The sequence below is a fragment of the Anser anser genome (assembly GCF_964211835.1).
Source record: "Anser anser genome assembly, chromosome: 2".
Classification (NCBI taxonomy): domain Eukaryota; kingdom Metazoa; phylum Chordata; class Aves; order Anseriformes; family Anatidae; genus Anser; species Anser anser.
In genome coordinates this window covers 110,636,202-110,651,058 of record NC_139721.1, presented here as the reverse complement: position 1 = coordinate 110,651,058, position 14,857 = coordinate 110,636,202, and the positions used below count along the sequence as shown (strand labels likewise).

At 41.8% G+C, this 14,857-nt stretch overlaps 1 long non-coding RNA gene across 1 annotated transcript in view; it reads left to right on the top strand.

Moving 5' to 3' along the window:
* The window catches only part of LOC310894208, a 105,515-nt gene that overhangs the window by 80,548 nt on the left and 10,110 nt on the right, over nucleotides 1–14,857 (top strand). Inside the window, exons 7-10 of the long non-coding RNA XR_014579674.1 lie at nucleotides 2,080–5,599; nucleotides 9,445–9,633; nucleotides 10,860–10,952; nucleotides 12,797–12,876. This is a non-coding gene — a long non-coding RNA (uncharacterized lncRNA). The remainder of the gene's footprint in view (nucleotides 1–2,079; nucleotides 5,600–9,444; nucleotides 9,634–10,859; nucleotides 10,953–12,796; nucleotides 12,877–14,857) is intronic.

Genomic DNA, 14,857 nt, shown 5'->3' with positions numbered 1-14,857 from the left:
GTTAAAACAGAGAAAAGGGAGGTTGAGAAGAAGAGAATAAAAATATGTGGCCTTTCTGAGCTCTCGTAAAAACGGCAACAATTTAGATAAGAAAAAATAAGAAACATCCATTATCTCTAGGCATTACTGTAATGGTTACTAAATATTAGAGAGAGAAAAAATGTTTTTCTATCTAGAAGATGGCATATCAGTTCTTGACGGCTCACTAGCAAGACACCCTTCTACCATCCCATTCCCCCAAAGAACCCACCTTTTAATATTTCTTCTGTTGTGAAATAGAAATAAATATGGGCAGGTGATGGTTTTAGAGACTGGTACTTTTTAGCTTTGTCTAGAAGACTCCACTGATTTATCCAGCAAAAGAGAAGGGAAATATCCACAGTCCCCATGTTGCTGGTTTGCCAGTTATTGAATACTGCAAATCAGTAGTACACAACCTTTTCAAAACCCATGTGTCATTCTGACAACTTTCCAGGACCAAGGGGGGCAGACTTAATCTGCTTGCATATTAACATAAATTTACATAGGAATTGAATCAGAGATGAATGTGCACAGTTGTTATTATTGTGTATTTACAATAAACTGCACTGTAAGTGTTGACAGCGCTTCACAAAACAGAGAGGAAGACAAAACATTCTTTGAGAGTTGAAGAGTAAGTGAAGCACCATTTTCCTGAAAACGGTTCTTCACGTCTTCCCAAAAATTTGATATGGCCACAGGCATAGAGGAATGCAGCATTGAGGCTGTTAGGTGGCTACTGTATTTGTATGAATAGCAGATTAAATCTGATCTTCCACAGAGAAGCTTGCTGTTGTCTGTGGTTTGGAGGGACCCTGTTTTTTTCAGGGATGGAGATAAGGATTTTGAATTTTGTGTGCCCTCATCCAAACTTGTATCTCAGCTTCTAATTTTTAATGAATTACACAAGCTCCACCTCTCTGAGACCTGTATAGCAAGAGGAAAAGTTTCACTTATCTTACATTTCTGCCTACTTGATATTTAACTATTTATGCACTGAAGCAGACATTTCTAAGCTTGTGATGGAAGAGGGTTTGCAACAGTGCTGCGTATTTGAAGGCAAGACATGGAAAATTTGCTGTCTCCTGGTATGGGAAAGTCAGTGGTGCACAGTAGGGTTACAAGTACAACCCTTTCAAGCTATTTCACTACTAAAGAAAGGATCCCCTCTGAAAAGACCTTTAAATAGATGCGCTTTTCATGTGGTGCAGAAGGAAAAAAATATTCTAATGTTGATTTTTTTTTTTCAAAAATTAATCAGCAGTGGGCACTGACATTTAATAAACTGGCCTGTAGCATCCCTGGCCATAGAACACCCTGGGAAAAACTCCAAACTGCCAACACAATTGCTGGATAAGCCAGCCTAAGGGACCTGGAGGGCACTGCCAGAAGAAATATCCCCTTTAACTTTCAGCCATGGTGAAGATGTGCATTCATTACCAAAGAAGTGGAAGAACACCATGATGTGCTCTGACTACATTGTTTAATATACTTGTTTAGATGTTGGAATTAACTCTTATTTTGACCATTATTTTTGATGTCTTTTCTCTTGAGAAAGTTAAGAAGAATAAGGAAAACAATGTATGTGTTCAGCACATCCCTTTCTGTACTTTGTTTTGGGGAATTGTGTAGTTCAAGATAGGGTGGAAAATGAATGAAACCTTAAAACAGTACACCTGTTAGTTCAAATAAATCAGACTTAGACCCCGGGTTGAATGTGTCAGCTTGGGAAACATTTTATTTAGAACTATGTGGATCCTAGCAAAGGTTTGAGGGTCAGGTGTGGTACAGGTATAAATCAGAGTAAGCCCTGCAACCTTTGCTGGAAATACACCACAGTAGGGGCAGGGTGTTCAGAATGTCTTTTGACAGATATCTGACCTCCCTTAGGACCTTAAGAATGAGAGGAAAGTGGCAGTGAGTTGGCTCTCAGAGTCCCAAGTGGTTTCCCATGGCAGCTTAACTGGTCCCCCTGCATCAGCTACTGCTCATATATGTGAGCTCTTACCCTTTCGTAAATATGATGTAATGCAATTTATTCTCATCTTTTTTTCACTCCAGGTTATCCCTGTGAGCCTAGGTCTAAAGAAGAAAGAGAAACGATGACTTTTTTGGATACTTTTTCAGAGGGCCCGGGCCCAGGTTATAACTGCATCTATGAGAATAGGAGATTGATATGGTAGCACATGTCTCTTTGTCAAATTTTTCTTGGCTCTTTGGTTCAAAACCTTGTCTTTCATACTGTGTGAGTCACTTTTCTATTGGCAGTCTAAAACAGGCGAATGAAGCAATCCTACTGCAAATCTTGGGACAATTGTTGGCCATCCTAAAACATGTACGTGCCTTTATGTCTGAACAACAAAAAAAAAAATCATAAATAATGTTATCCCTGTGAATCAGAGTAACCCAACTCAGGGCTTTTGCTTACAAATCATCTCATAAATTATTCAGCCAGTTCCAATTTTTAGGTGACTTGCTGAACAGAATCTAGGTCATAAATTGACATATCCTAAATTGGGCCAGTGACAGAATGGATTACATAAGGACTTTCACTGCAGAGCCCCAGGTCCTAGCCTCTCCTGCAATAAATAATTAAGTATTTTATGGAGCATGGGATAAATCCAAGAGACTGGGGAAGCTTTGATTTAAAATACACTATAGCCTAGTGGTTAGAAGCATTTCCCGGGAGATTCAGGCTCTGTTCTGTGGTCTAAATCAGGCAAAAGAGGAAGCTGAGGCCAGTTCCAGCCTCAAAAGGGACAGATCTGGCTGGCAATAGATGGGAAGGTGGTCATATTCCCTCCAGGTGCTTTTTGTGAGGCATCCACCTGGGAGGCATGTTGTGAGAACCTGAAAGCCAAGCAGAGGAATGTTAAATTTGTGAAAGTACAGATACAAGCAAGCATCAAGCTCCTTACAGATGGTGTAACGATTCCCTCCAGCAGCTGAAATGTAAGGTACTTTTGTTACGTAACATTAAGCATCTGTAAATTTAGTTGATCAAATGGGAGGTGTCTTGGAGATCCAAATTTGAGTTCAGGTGCCTAACATGGCAGCCCATTACTTTAGGCTATTTATGAGTTGGGTATCATGTGCTTTTATGTTTACTATAATATTTTCAATTCTTTCCCCACATTGCTATTTTGAGCTAACCTCAGTACCCACAGAGGGCTCCGTGACCCATCCACTGACTGCTGAGTTTGCTATGAGACTAACTGTAACTCTGAGCCTGGTTTTCCCTCCCATCTGGCAGCAAAAATGAACTGCTGCTGACTGAATGACCACTGATTCTCTTGGAAGCAGAGCTCTGCTAACAGCAACAGCCAACTCTGTCACCATTTGTGAGGATTTGTAGCTTGGACTCTGAGACATCTGGCTGAGATATTTACGCAGTCCCGTATTGCACTCACTGAGGCTCTGCTTTCACATCTGGAGTCTAGACTGAGTGACTCTATGGGCTGGCCTTCAAGCCTCCAAGCAGCTCATGTCCCCCTTGTTCTCGCACTTTGTCTTTTTATTGCTTTATTGGTTTATTTATTTGCTGTAGGTGCTCCTATCATATCTCCTCAGACATTCCTGTAATGGCCACTTGAGAGCCTCAGTGAGGAACAGCACCAACTGAAAGAAACCGGGCAAAGGCAGACAGGATGTATAGGGAAAAAGGGCTGTGTTGAGGCAAAGCTTTGATTGCGTGGTTGTGGTAATGGGGAATGCCTGGTGCTTGATTATGCTGTTTCTTCTGAGTTGTACAGCTGTGACTGTGGGAAATGACAGTGCTCAGCTGCGCACAGCTTGTATTCAACACATGTGACGGGGAGCGGGGGTTTCTGTAAGCTGCAAGAGTTGGCCATGTGGTTGAGCCAGGCAGGGAAATGTGGTTGAGCCAGGCAGGGAAATGAGTTACCCACTATCCTGAGTCAGATCCATCATCAGGATGCAGGTACAACCTGGGTCTTCACAGAGTTGTTCAACTTCAACCTGGTTAGAGTTGTCCTCTGGATGGAGACCATTCATTGTCCCCAGGGATAAGGCGGGGGCCCAAGGCCTAAAACATGGCATGATGGTTAGAAGTTATAGCCAAAATGTAGAGATCTGAGGTACCCGAGACATTGGTATAGGGCTGGTAAATGCAGCACAGGTCCCGTGGGAGAGACCTAGAGCATCTAAAAGAGACATTCAGGTTTAGGAAAATAATCCCTTCATATGTTCTGCCTTTGTGCTTAGTAGTGTATATGCTACAAGCTGCAGCCCCATGCTGGTGCTGTACTTCTGCAACAGGTGAAATCCTTCTTGATTTGAGTACTGGCCCCAACGATATCACCTGCTGCTGCTTCCTGCACTGGGAGCAAATCTTCCCAAATGTTGCTGTCCTTATTCTCAGCCTCTCTTGATTTCTTTCCTTGGGCCTTTAGTCTATTAGTTCCCCTCGGTCATCTGTCTGTCCCACATTCTCCTTGTAACAGTTTTCCTTTGTTTCAGATTTTCTGGTTGCCTAACAGACCTGTTTGCCGCTGCTAGAGAAATACTGCTAGGGTATCAAAGGCTAAGGATTGTTGACAACAGTGGTGTTATGATCTGGAAATGCAGTGGAGAAACTGAATGGTCTAATAGGGAAAATGTATGTAGTCCTTGAAAAGACGGGTACTGTGAATGTACCTTTTTGTGTAGGTAGGTCTGTATATATTTGGATACAGATAAGCCAGAATCTAAATTAAGAGAATGTCACAAACTCTAGAAATTCAAGCACTGAAATACAGTTCAATTCATCCTTTAAAGAAGGGTAAAAAGGGATTTCAGATATTCTCCATGCACTTAAAGTAGCCAGCAACAGCATGATGGCAGTCCTAAGTAAAGGGCCTTAATCAGAGTATATAAAAAGTCTGGAATGATGTTTGAACAGCATGTCCAGCTCCCAAGCATTGTCTCTTTCCTGCTATCAATGACACCCATTGTGCAATAACAACATTTGCACAGAGATACGTCCTGTTTTGCGCACGGAGAATATATTGAAGCAACCATAGGGCTGCACTAGCCTTGACTAGAAAAGTCCCCAGGGGCCCGTCTGCCAGCTGCTGACTGATGTAGAGCTGCTGCTACTGATAATAGGGTACATGTGCTGGCTTTGAGCTGAACTAGGCAATCTGGGGCATAGTCAGATGCGCTCAACAAGGATCAAGTTCAAACCTGTTTAAGAAGTTAGTTCCCATCAGCAGTGATTTAAGCTAAGTAGTTTTGTTGTGGATTGGAAAGGACGAGGAATGCTCACACAGTCAGCTATTTCATCTTGGCTGTCACAGTGGTGATTTCAACACAGCCAGAGTAGTCGGAAAGAAAACAAACAGCTGAGATCTGTAACTTCCTAAATCATAAAGACACGAGCTGCTAAAGGTGTATTTCCATTAGATGTTTGCATGCTTGTATGTACCAGAATTATGCTACCGACTTTGCTCTTTGCAAGTAATTGAAATCAAGAGATGCCTAAACTTCTTTGAAGATGTAGCTCATTGTTCAACACTGGAGATGGCTGCCGTTGGTTGAATGCTGCTGATCCATTCAGGACCTCAACCGCAACAGGAAGAATGTAAGTGTGGCTGAGGCTAGAAAACACAGATTTTTGCTGTAGAGATTGAAGTACCATTGCTGGAGAGCAGACATAATTTTCCCCACTTTATGCTGTCACAGGAGAGGAAATTAAAAAATGATCACTGCAAGATTTAAGAATCATAAATACACTAATAATTAGGCAACAGAACATTGTACATGACATCTGCATTAATGTCACCCAAATTCATCACTAACGGTGCTCCTTCTAGGGATATCCCACATGTGGTAAGCAGGATATACTTTTGTGTGAATAGTGTTTCACACCATCCCGTATCAGTGAGGTCGGCTCTGCTGGCTTCCAGGCTTGGGAGCCAGAGTTGGCCTTGTATCAGAACAGTCATACTGTGAAGCTACTGAGCAGAGCTCCTCTGTATTTCCCCAAATTATTCAGTTCCTTTATCAGAAAAACACATCTTATTCATCAGGAAATGAAGCTAAAGGTCTTCTTAGTGATTATTGCCTCCTGGAAATATTACTGCCGTATACTTGTGGAGTTCTGGAGCAGCTGTAACTGTTCTGGAGTTCAGCTGTAACTATTCAGTTTTTCCCTGAGAGGATTCCCAGTGAGGGCACCTTCAGGCAGATCTAGAAAAGTATCTCCGTGAGTAAATGCCTATGATGAGATTCCTGTTGGTAGTGACAACAGGAGTTTAGATCTCAAAAAAAAAAAAAAAAAAGGCACTGTAAGTAGCTACTAAATAACTACAAAATAACTACTACTCTGGCTTGGATAAACTATGGTGAAACAAAGGTGACTTCTTTCTGGAATAAATTGTTATGTCCGGTAAGTGATCACTATCTTATAATGAAATATAAGTTGAAAATACACACATACACACACTCAGAAAAAATAAAATAAAAATTTACTTAAATCTGGTTACTCTGGCAAGGATCCCACTGACCACAATAGTATTTTACCTTTGCAAGGATTAAGAGAACAGCAGGATCTGAACAGCTGGTTGCTTAGTTGGGTTGTTGGTGTTTCTAAACATATAATAAGGCAGTGCTGAATGCAAATATTTTATAATCTGAATACAGAGATCTCATACCATCACTCAAGACCTCTTGAAGGCAATGCATACAACATACAAATAGAAGCTGTAATCTATAATGCCACAAATCCTTTAGGAGGATTATCTCTGTTATCTCATCTGGCATCAGAGAATTACATGTAATATAGACACATAAATGGCTTAGTCACAGGAAGATCCTTTAGAGAAGGGTAGTAGAGAGGAAGTTCTGTTTGCTTCTAAGCCGGGCAGAAGAGGGAAAGCTCTTCAAATGACAAATGGATCAGAGCTGAAGTCTTCTTTGGGTTTGCAGCAAATCTTTTTCACTTGGGAGAATTAGCCAAGGGAGCTGGACCCCCACTATCTTGATTTTGTGTAGTCATTTACAGCCATGCAAAGGGTGGGTGTCACACATGCTTGTGCCTCCATTTCCCTTTGGCTAGGTTCAGTCAATCTGCATGAGTGCTAAGGGCTATGGAAAGTGAAAGGCACTTGGAAAGAGGAAGACAATGATTAAACCCTGTAGCTCCCTACCAGCCCAACAAAAGCCCTAGATTTGAATAACTTGAGCTCAGGATAGGATTGCTTGACTTGAGGCTCAGTTTCATAGCTAAACTGATGATTTACTGATTGCAGAGCCTGCCTAGATTCATCTTGCATAGTTTTCTCCTACTACCTTCACTTATTTCTCCTTATAGAACCCTGCTGGTTTCTTCAGAAAGTGAAAAACTGATGCAGTATGATAAAATTTCCCCATTGGCTATGGCTTTCCTTATGTCTCCTACCTACCTTGTATCTTTTTCTATCCAGATGAATGGGATTTTAACCTAGTCTTGTCTGCTTGCTCTAGTCACCTTATTTCCTTCTCACGTGTGTATCACCCTGTTTTTCCTCTTAAAATCTCGCTCTGTCTCTCCTTTACTAACAATAGAAGCAGAGTTGTTCTGTCCCTTCTTAAAAATACTTATTTATCAGAATCCCTTCCCTCAGCAGTTACCAACCAATTACCAACTCTTTCATTCCTTTCATCTCTAATTGCATCTCAGACAGCACTGAATGAGTTGTTTATTGCCCATAAACCAGTGTCAGAGGTGCTGTCCCAGATCCTCCCCAGTCCAGCCTCTACACTTCTGATTCATCTCAAACCACCCTCTCAAAGTTCTTTAATGATGGTAGGACAAAAGGAAAAGAAGGGAAAGGACATGCTGGCATACCTTGTAATTTTAAATACCTATTTTGTGTTCTCATGTTTTGGGAACTGATTAAAAACCCACTAAATTAAAATTAACTCTAAATTAACTCTTTCTATTGATGTAATGATCTTTAGACAAGGACTAGCAAAATTATAAATCGTGAGAGTCAGGGTTCAAAAAGGAATTTCAGTATTTTTGTTCAAAGATGGGTCATTTCCTGTAGCTTTCACAGTGTCCTTTCCACTCCACTGACCTCTGCCTTATCATATACAATCTCATTTATATTCACTTTTACAAGATAAGTAGTTGGATGTGCATAGAAGAATGTGCCATTTTCTGAGAGCATTTCTTGGATTCCCTGAAGAGATTAGTACAAAATTTTAATTAGGGGCATTGGCAGAGTTCCCGCATGTTGGTGTATTAGGCTGTGGTTTTCATTTTCATTGCCCATTTTGGTTCCTATACAATGCATAGGATTTCAGTGGAACCATGAGACTTAAGACTGGTTTACGATGCACACATTGTCCCTTCAGTTTTTGTCCCTGCCATTGATACAGATGAGTCATGATTAGCAGCTGTCTCGTCTTTTTCTTCCAAAGACTAGGGCGGTTGCCCAACATTTTGAGGACATTTGTCCAAAAGATGTCAGAGTCTGAAGTGACCAGTACAATTTCCACTAAAACTCTGGAAGGCGTACAGGATGCAAGTGTCATTAATTAAGTTCTAAGAACCTACAGTGCTGTGGGAACCTGGCAGAAAATACACAAGCTGAATTTTGTTTGCAACTTCCTTCTATTTAGGAATTCATTAAAGGGTTGGAGCATTTGCAGGGATTTCAGGACCCAGTGCTAGAATGGCTAATTGCTGGCTTGGTCTTTTGTATACAGTGTAGCACATAAAAGGACTGTGATCAAAGAATGCAGGTGCTGCTGAGGGCAATGAGAATGCAAGTATGGTGATTGCTTGCCGGATACAATATATAACGTTTCATTTAGCTGTGCTTTGCTTTGGTCCGTGATTGGATTTTGCAGGAATTGGTGAATGATTTTGACTGAAGTGATTTAATAAATATATTGTTTAAGCAGAGCGAGAAGTTTATACCTCTTCTTTCATCTTCCTGTTTTTTTTCCCTTTTAGCACCCAAGGGAAACATAACCACCACTATAGATCTAACTTTGATTAAGGCATTAGTAAGTTTAAGTTGCTTTCACCTTCCTCAGTATGTTAGAGGTGGCTGTCACAGTTTTAGCTGGATCTGTGGTCGTGTATTGCAGGAGAGCCAAGTTACACAGTACAGTTTAGCTTACATATCTTCACAGTGAGAGCTTGAGAAATCACAATTTTATGACTACATTTATCATACATACCTAGATTTTCTTCAGTTACATTCTCATCTTGCCAATCTTTTCTTATATCGTTCTCATTGAATAGCAAAGAGAAATCTATGATGAAGCTTTCTCCATTTTTAACAACCATCCGATTTGACCCCCAAAAAAACAAACCAAACCAAACCAAAAAACCAAACACAAACCATATGAAACAAGTAAAGCTGTGGCCCCTGTTTTGGAGAACATGCATGAGTAATTAAATAATATGCCCTTCTGTCACCATTTCTGCAGGGAGAGGGATTAAAATCTGTGTTCACAGGCTGAGAGCAGGTGTCTGTGATGAGATCCCATGCTGTGACATGCATGCAGCACATTCTTACATGAAAAGCCCTGGCTGATGAAATGACCACAGGAAGACAACATGGAACCCTCCCGGCAGGATCAGAAGAAGCTTAATTAAGCTCTGTGGTCAATTTTGAAGTGAGTGTGTGCCCACTTTAGAAGAGCGTTAAGAAAACTGAAAGCATAGCTATATTTTAATTATGTTCTGGTCTTTCTGACATTCCTTAAGTAAACTGTATTGCCTCTTGCGTGGTCAAATGATACAGTGACTCAGAAGTGAACACACACATCTCTACGTAGATGGGATTTGGTAATTGATCCAATGTGGTTTTAGAGTTTGTTAGTTGTGGACATTTTTTTTTTTTCTTTCTGGCAGAAGGCAACACTGAACCCACAGTTTCTGCAGTTATACTAGACACTGTTGTTTCAGTTGTAATTATATTACTGAAATCATGGACTACAAGTTCCCTGTAATCTTGTTAGAACTTAGAAAAGGTTAAAAAAAATAAAAATTCAAAAAAAAAAAACCAAGACTCAGAGAAAAGATGAATGTTTGTGTTAGGATGGTAAATAATAATGATAAAAATGACAGTAGTACTGGTGGCAGCAGTTATTTGCTCTGTATTACTCTGCTTTTCCACTACAGGACTTAATATTCTTTCCTGATTTCCCTGAAGCAACATGAGAAATTCTTTACATGTGCATGACTATGGCTATTGCAGTAGTGGTGAAGCAGAGATTTGACAAGTGAAGTGTTCTAACAGCGCAGGAAGTCAGTGATGAAACTGGAAAGGCAAGACTAAAGTACCCATGTCTATCTTAATGCAGAATATGCGGTGAAAAACTGTAGCCTGGCTGTATGTGGATTGATGGAGTGACAAAGAAAAGCTTAAGGCTTCATAAACACCTTTGCTTTTCTCAACGTAAAAATATGTTCTCTCTTCCCTGTGCTTTTTTTTTTTTTAACAGAATGGTCTAGGTCCTTGTCAAACATGAAAGAAGGCTCTGTCCGAGAAATTCATTAACCAAATTAGACATAAAATAATGAGAGGATGAGAAGAAAGCAGCCAGGAATGGGGGGGGGGGGGGGGGGGGGGGGAGGAGGGGGGTGCGGGTAGCATGGACAAGGATAGCTAGAGACAGTTTTCTGCAAGGGTAGCTGATTGAAACAATGGTATGGTACCCTGACTAATGTAGAGCTAATTAAAACTGTATAGGACAAAGCACTATCAAACATACTATAGGGAACAATCTTTCTATGGTAAATCCATCCCCGATGAAATTCCACTGACTTCAATAGGTTTTCTTCTGGGATGAATTTGGCCTGATAAACTAATAAGTCTTTTCTGCCTCTAATTTTTAAGGTCCTTTTGTCAGAAGCATAGCAAGAAACTTCAGTCTGGCTTTCAAAAGTGCTGAACACCCAAAACTCCTGCAAAGGTCTCCGTGAATCACAGGTACTCAATACCACCGCAAATTAAAACTGAATGAACTGTTTCATGTTTGCTGTGAGTTTTCTCTCTGTACAGTCACATCTGCACAAAGACCCTAAGTTAACCCCCTAAGCCTTTTGAGGCAGAAACTTCCTATGCATAGGTACAACACCTCACACAGTGCAACACAGAGCTTAGCAACGGCCTCCAGGCATTAATGAAATAAAATTAATTAGTATCAACAACAGTAAATTATAATTTCACAGTATTTGTATTTGCAGGGCAATGGGTAGTGTGTATTTGGGCTGGCTATGTATAGATGGGCCTACTTTTGTTACCCAGTTTTCAACTGTCCATGGTCTGATTTTTCAGATAAATCACTTCCAGTGTGTTCATGGTATTTGTGGTCTTAGAAAATCTGTCTTTTTATAAGTCTATAAAAGCCATGTTGGGAGACAGTCAAAAGTAAAAACAACTGCATCTTATTATGTCTGCAGCACACAACAAGTGACTCTTCCCTTCACTCTTCAAGCACCACAAATTCATGTGCTTCTAGTAAAACCTCTATTTGTACATTAAGTTTACACTGCATGTTGCAGTAAGCATCTGTGAGGTGACCAGGACTGTCATGTAAAACCATGTCAGACTTGTTTTGAAAGGTCCAGATCAAACACAGAACATGCTCTTTGGAATTACAGAATCATAGAATCACAGAATATCCTGAGTTGGAAGGGACCCACAAGGATTACTGAGTCTAAATCCCGGCTCCACACAGGACCAGCCATGTGTCTGAGAGCATTGTCCAAACTCTTCTTCAACTCCAGCAGGCTCAGTGCTGTGAGCACTTCCCTGGGGAGCCTGTCCCAGTGCCCGACCACCTCTGGGTGCAGAACCTTTCCCTAACCCCCAGCCTGACCCTCCCCTGTCCCAGCTCCATGCCGTTCCCTCGGGTCCTGTCGCTGTCCCCAGAGAGCAGAGCTCAGCGCCTGCCCCTCCGCTCCCCTCGTGAGGGAGCTGCAGGCCGCCATGAGGCCTCCCCTCAGCCTGCTCTGCTCTGGGCTGAACAAACCAAGGAAACTCAGCCAGTCCTCATATATCTTGTTCTCTAGACCCTTCACCATCCTTGTAGTCCTCCTTTGGACACTCTTTAAAAGTTTTCCCTTTTATTGCTATGCTATTGTAAAGTCTGCTCATCTTTTGCTTCCACTCCCTGGAAGACATACATTGTATAGACAGAATTTTAATAGCATGCTTCTCTCTGATCTCTCTCAATTTCTAGGTGTTTTTTTTTTTCTAAGAAAAACAAAAAAAGAAAGTCCCCAAAACAGAAAACCCCACTGTTGAACAACAAGTTGTGCTCCAATTTTATTCTGAGGGCTGTCTCCAAGAGGAGGATTACTAGTTTAAATCTGGTACTTAAAAAAATAGATCTGTTTGATTACTCAGTGCTTGGTTTTCAAAAGGACAGCTCCTGGGGATCTTAAAAAATATCCATAATGCAACAGGAAAGGAATATAATAGACTAGTTTGAAAAAAAAAAAAGTACGACGAGGGGAAAACATAACATACAATACATTTGGTGTGAACTTTTCCCAGAAGATTGCTTGAGCCTCATAGTTCACTTACAAGCAGAGTACAGTGATGCTGGGCAGCCTGCCAGTGCTTGTTATTGTAGTACTGTGTGAGCTAGTTCCCAAGTGAAGAAAGAAAAAAAGAGAGAGAGACATTTTTTTGCCTTTCATAGGTGTCCCACACTTTCCTCTCTGCTCTCTCTGAACACCGTCCTGTTCTTCTCTACATCAAGGTGCTTTGGTGTATGCTACACTGTGCAGATGTCACACTAATAATTTCACGTGGTGCTTTCACAGTTCAGGAGGACTGACACAGAGCTGTATCACCTTGCTGCACTGGAGGTTTCAGCTAACAGCTCTCACCTGATAGTCTAACGGTAAGGCACCCTCTAATACACATAGTGAGGATGAGCAACACCTTGTCCTCACAACCAAAGTATCTTGGAAGGGAAACATTCCTAGCAGCGAGTGCCAGGCTAAGTTGCATGTCTACACTGAATTTTGCAGCCAGATGTGAGCCAGGATAGCTTCAGCTTAGTACCATGCTACAGATACCGTGAGGTTTCCAGCGGCTTAGAGTACTGGCAGAGCTTCTTCATGTCAGCCTGAAAAACGTTTTACAGGCATGGATGAGTTAAAGGCTGACAGTCTGGCCACAAATGTATAGCAAAACTGAGTATGGATGAAGGAGGCCTCCTACTTTCTTGTATCTATATTCTACCTGGAAATCCATCCAAGAACCTTTCAAAATCAGCAAACATGACATGGGGTTGTTTTTATTCCCCTCCCCTCCACATCCACACACCTCCTCTTCATGCTGGTATGTTGTCTTGAACTGCAGCACTCTCTGGGAAGTACTTGCACAGCCTCCATCAGAAGCATGCTGGGCTCCCAAATGTGATAAGAAGCTGATAAAAATGATCTGGGCCTGGGTTAAAACAGCCTTAGTGGAAGAATATTTAGCTAAATAGATACCATCTGTCCCTCAAAGTGAGCGTGTCCTTGTTCTGCCCTGGCCTGACCAGTATGAGCTGTTGCTTTTGTGGTGCGGTCCATGTGTGGACTGGCTGTTGTTCCCAGGACCTGGGGCGATTGTTTATGCAATGTGGACTTTATGAGAAACAGTTTCAGTTGCAGAGAGGGCTTTTTTTTTTTTTCCTTATTTTATAAGGATTAAAGATTGGTAATGAAAACAACATTTCGGCTTAATACAGAAAAGTGCTGAAGCTGGAGCTCAGCTGAACAGGCATGTTCGCCTGTACAGCACATTTCTTTAGGGAAGCCAAAGAGGAAAGGAATCCTGAAGAGCTAAAAGCAGTTTACAAATTACCAAGAGAGTTTTCATGTCAATAATGCATGGTGCAAATATTTTCTAAGGGACACAGGCAGTTAGCACACAGCACTGATTTTACAGTTTTTAAATGCATTTTTTTTTTTACCTCCTCACAGACGTAGATAGTGGAACAGAGCTTGGAGAGGGCTGCTGCTACAGACCGTTCATGCAGATGCATGGAAAAGGTGTTAAAGACAAGAATCAGAGGTGCAAGCTTGCTCTGAGAATGCCTTAACAAACTTTCAGACTCGCAGTACTAAAGCAAGAGTGTGGTCTGCCTAGAGCAGGGTCCTGCACACCATTGGAAGCTCAAGAGCAGAGGAACTGTCACACTTCCCCAGGGAGGGTCAGGTGGGGACACCTGCAGTGGGACAGTCACGCTGTTTAGCTAACCTGAGCATATTCATGATACCTAGTCAAAGTGAAGCTGAATATCTGAAGGCCTGTATCTTCAGTCTCTGAGCCATGTTATAGGTATGTCTGTCTCAAATGCTGTCCCTGGTTCTGCCTCCTGGCTGGACCTTGAACCTTTGTTGTAGGTGGCTTGTTTTCTGGTTGCTGAGCCCTGGACCTGGATTAGTACTTGCCGTGTCTGGGGCTGTTGACCTTATTATCAGCTCCCAGCTCTGTCCACTGTGGTTGGGCCCTATGGGGTGGTGCCTTGCTGGTGAGAGTGCTGCTGGTGTGGGGCTACCCTCAGCCCTTAGCTTACCTTCCCTCAGGCAGCGACCGTGTTCTTGATGCTTCCTCAACAGCGTCAAAACCTCTATAGTCATAGGATAATGTCATAAGAACTCTAGCAAGCAGTCACACAATGTAAAGGGGTGTTATCCTATTGTTTATAGGCTAGTTGGCAATGGAAGCTGAAGAGTCTGGAGGTCCTGAAGTGGGCAGCAAGAGTGTCTTTTCCACCATCCATTGTAGCAGCCATAATGTACAACACCTGCTTCTTGGCAGGGCAAAGGCTTCTCACCATCTCGGTGTTGTTCATGCTGATTGTCAGGAGACAATCACAAGGAAGATGA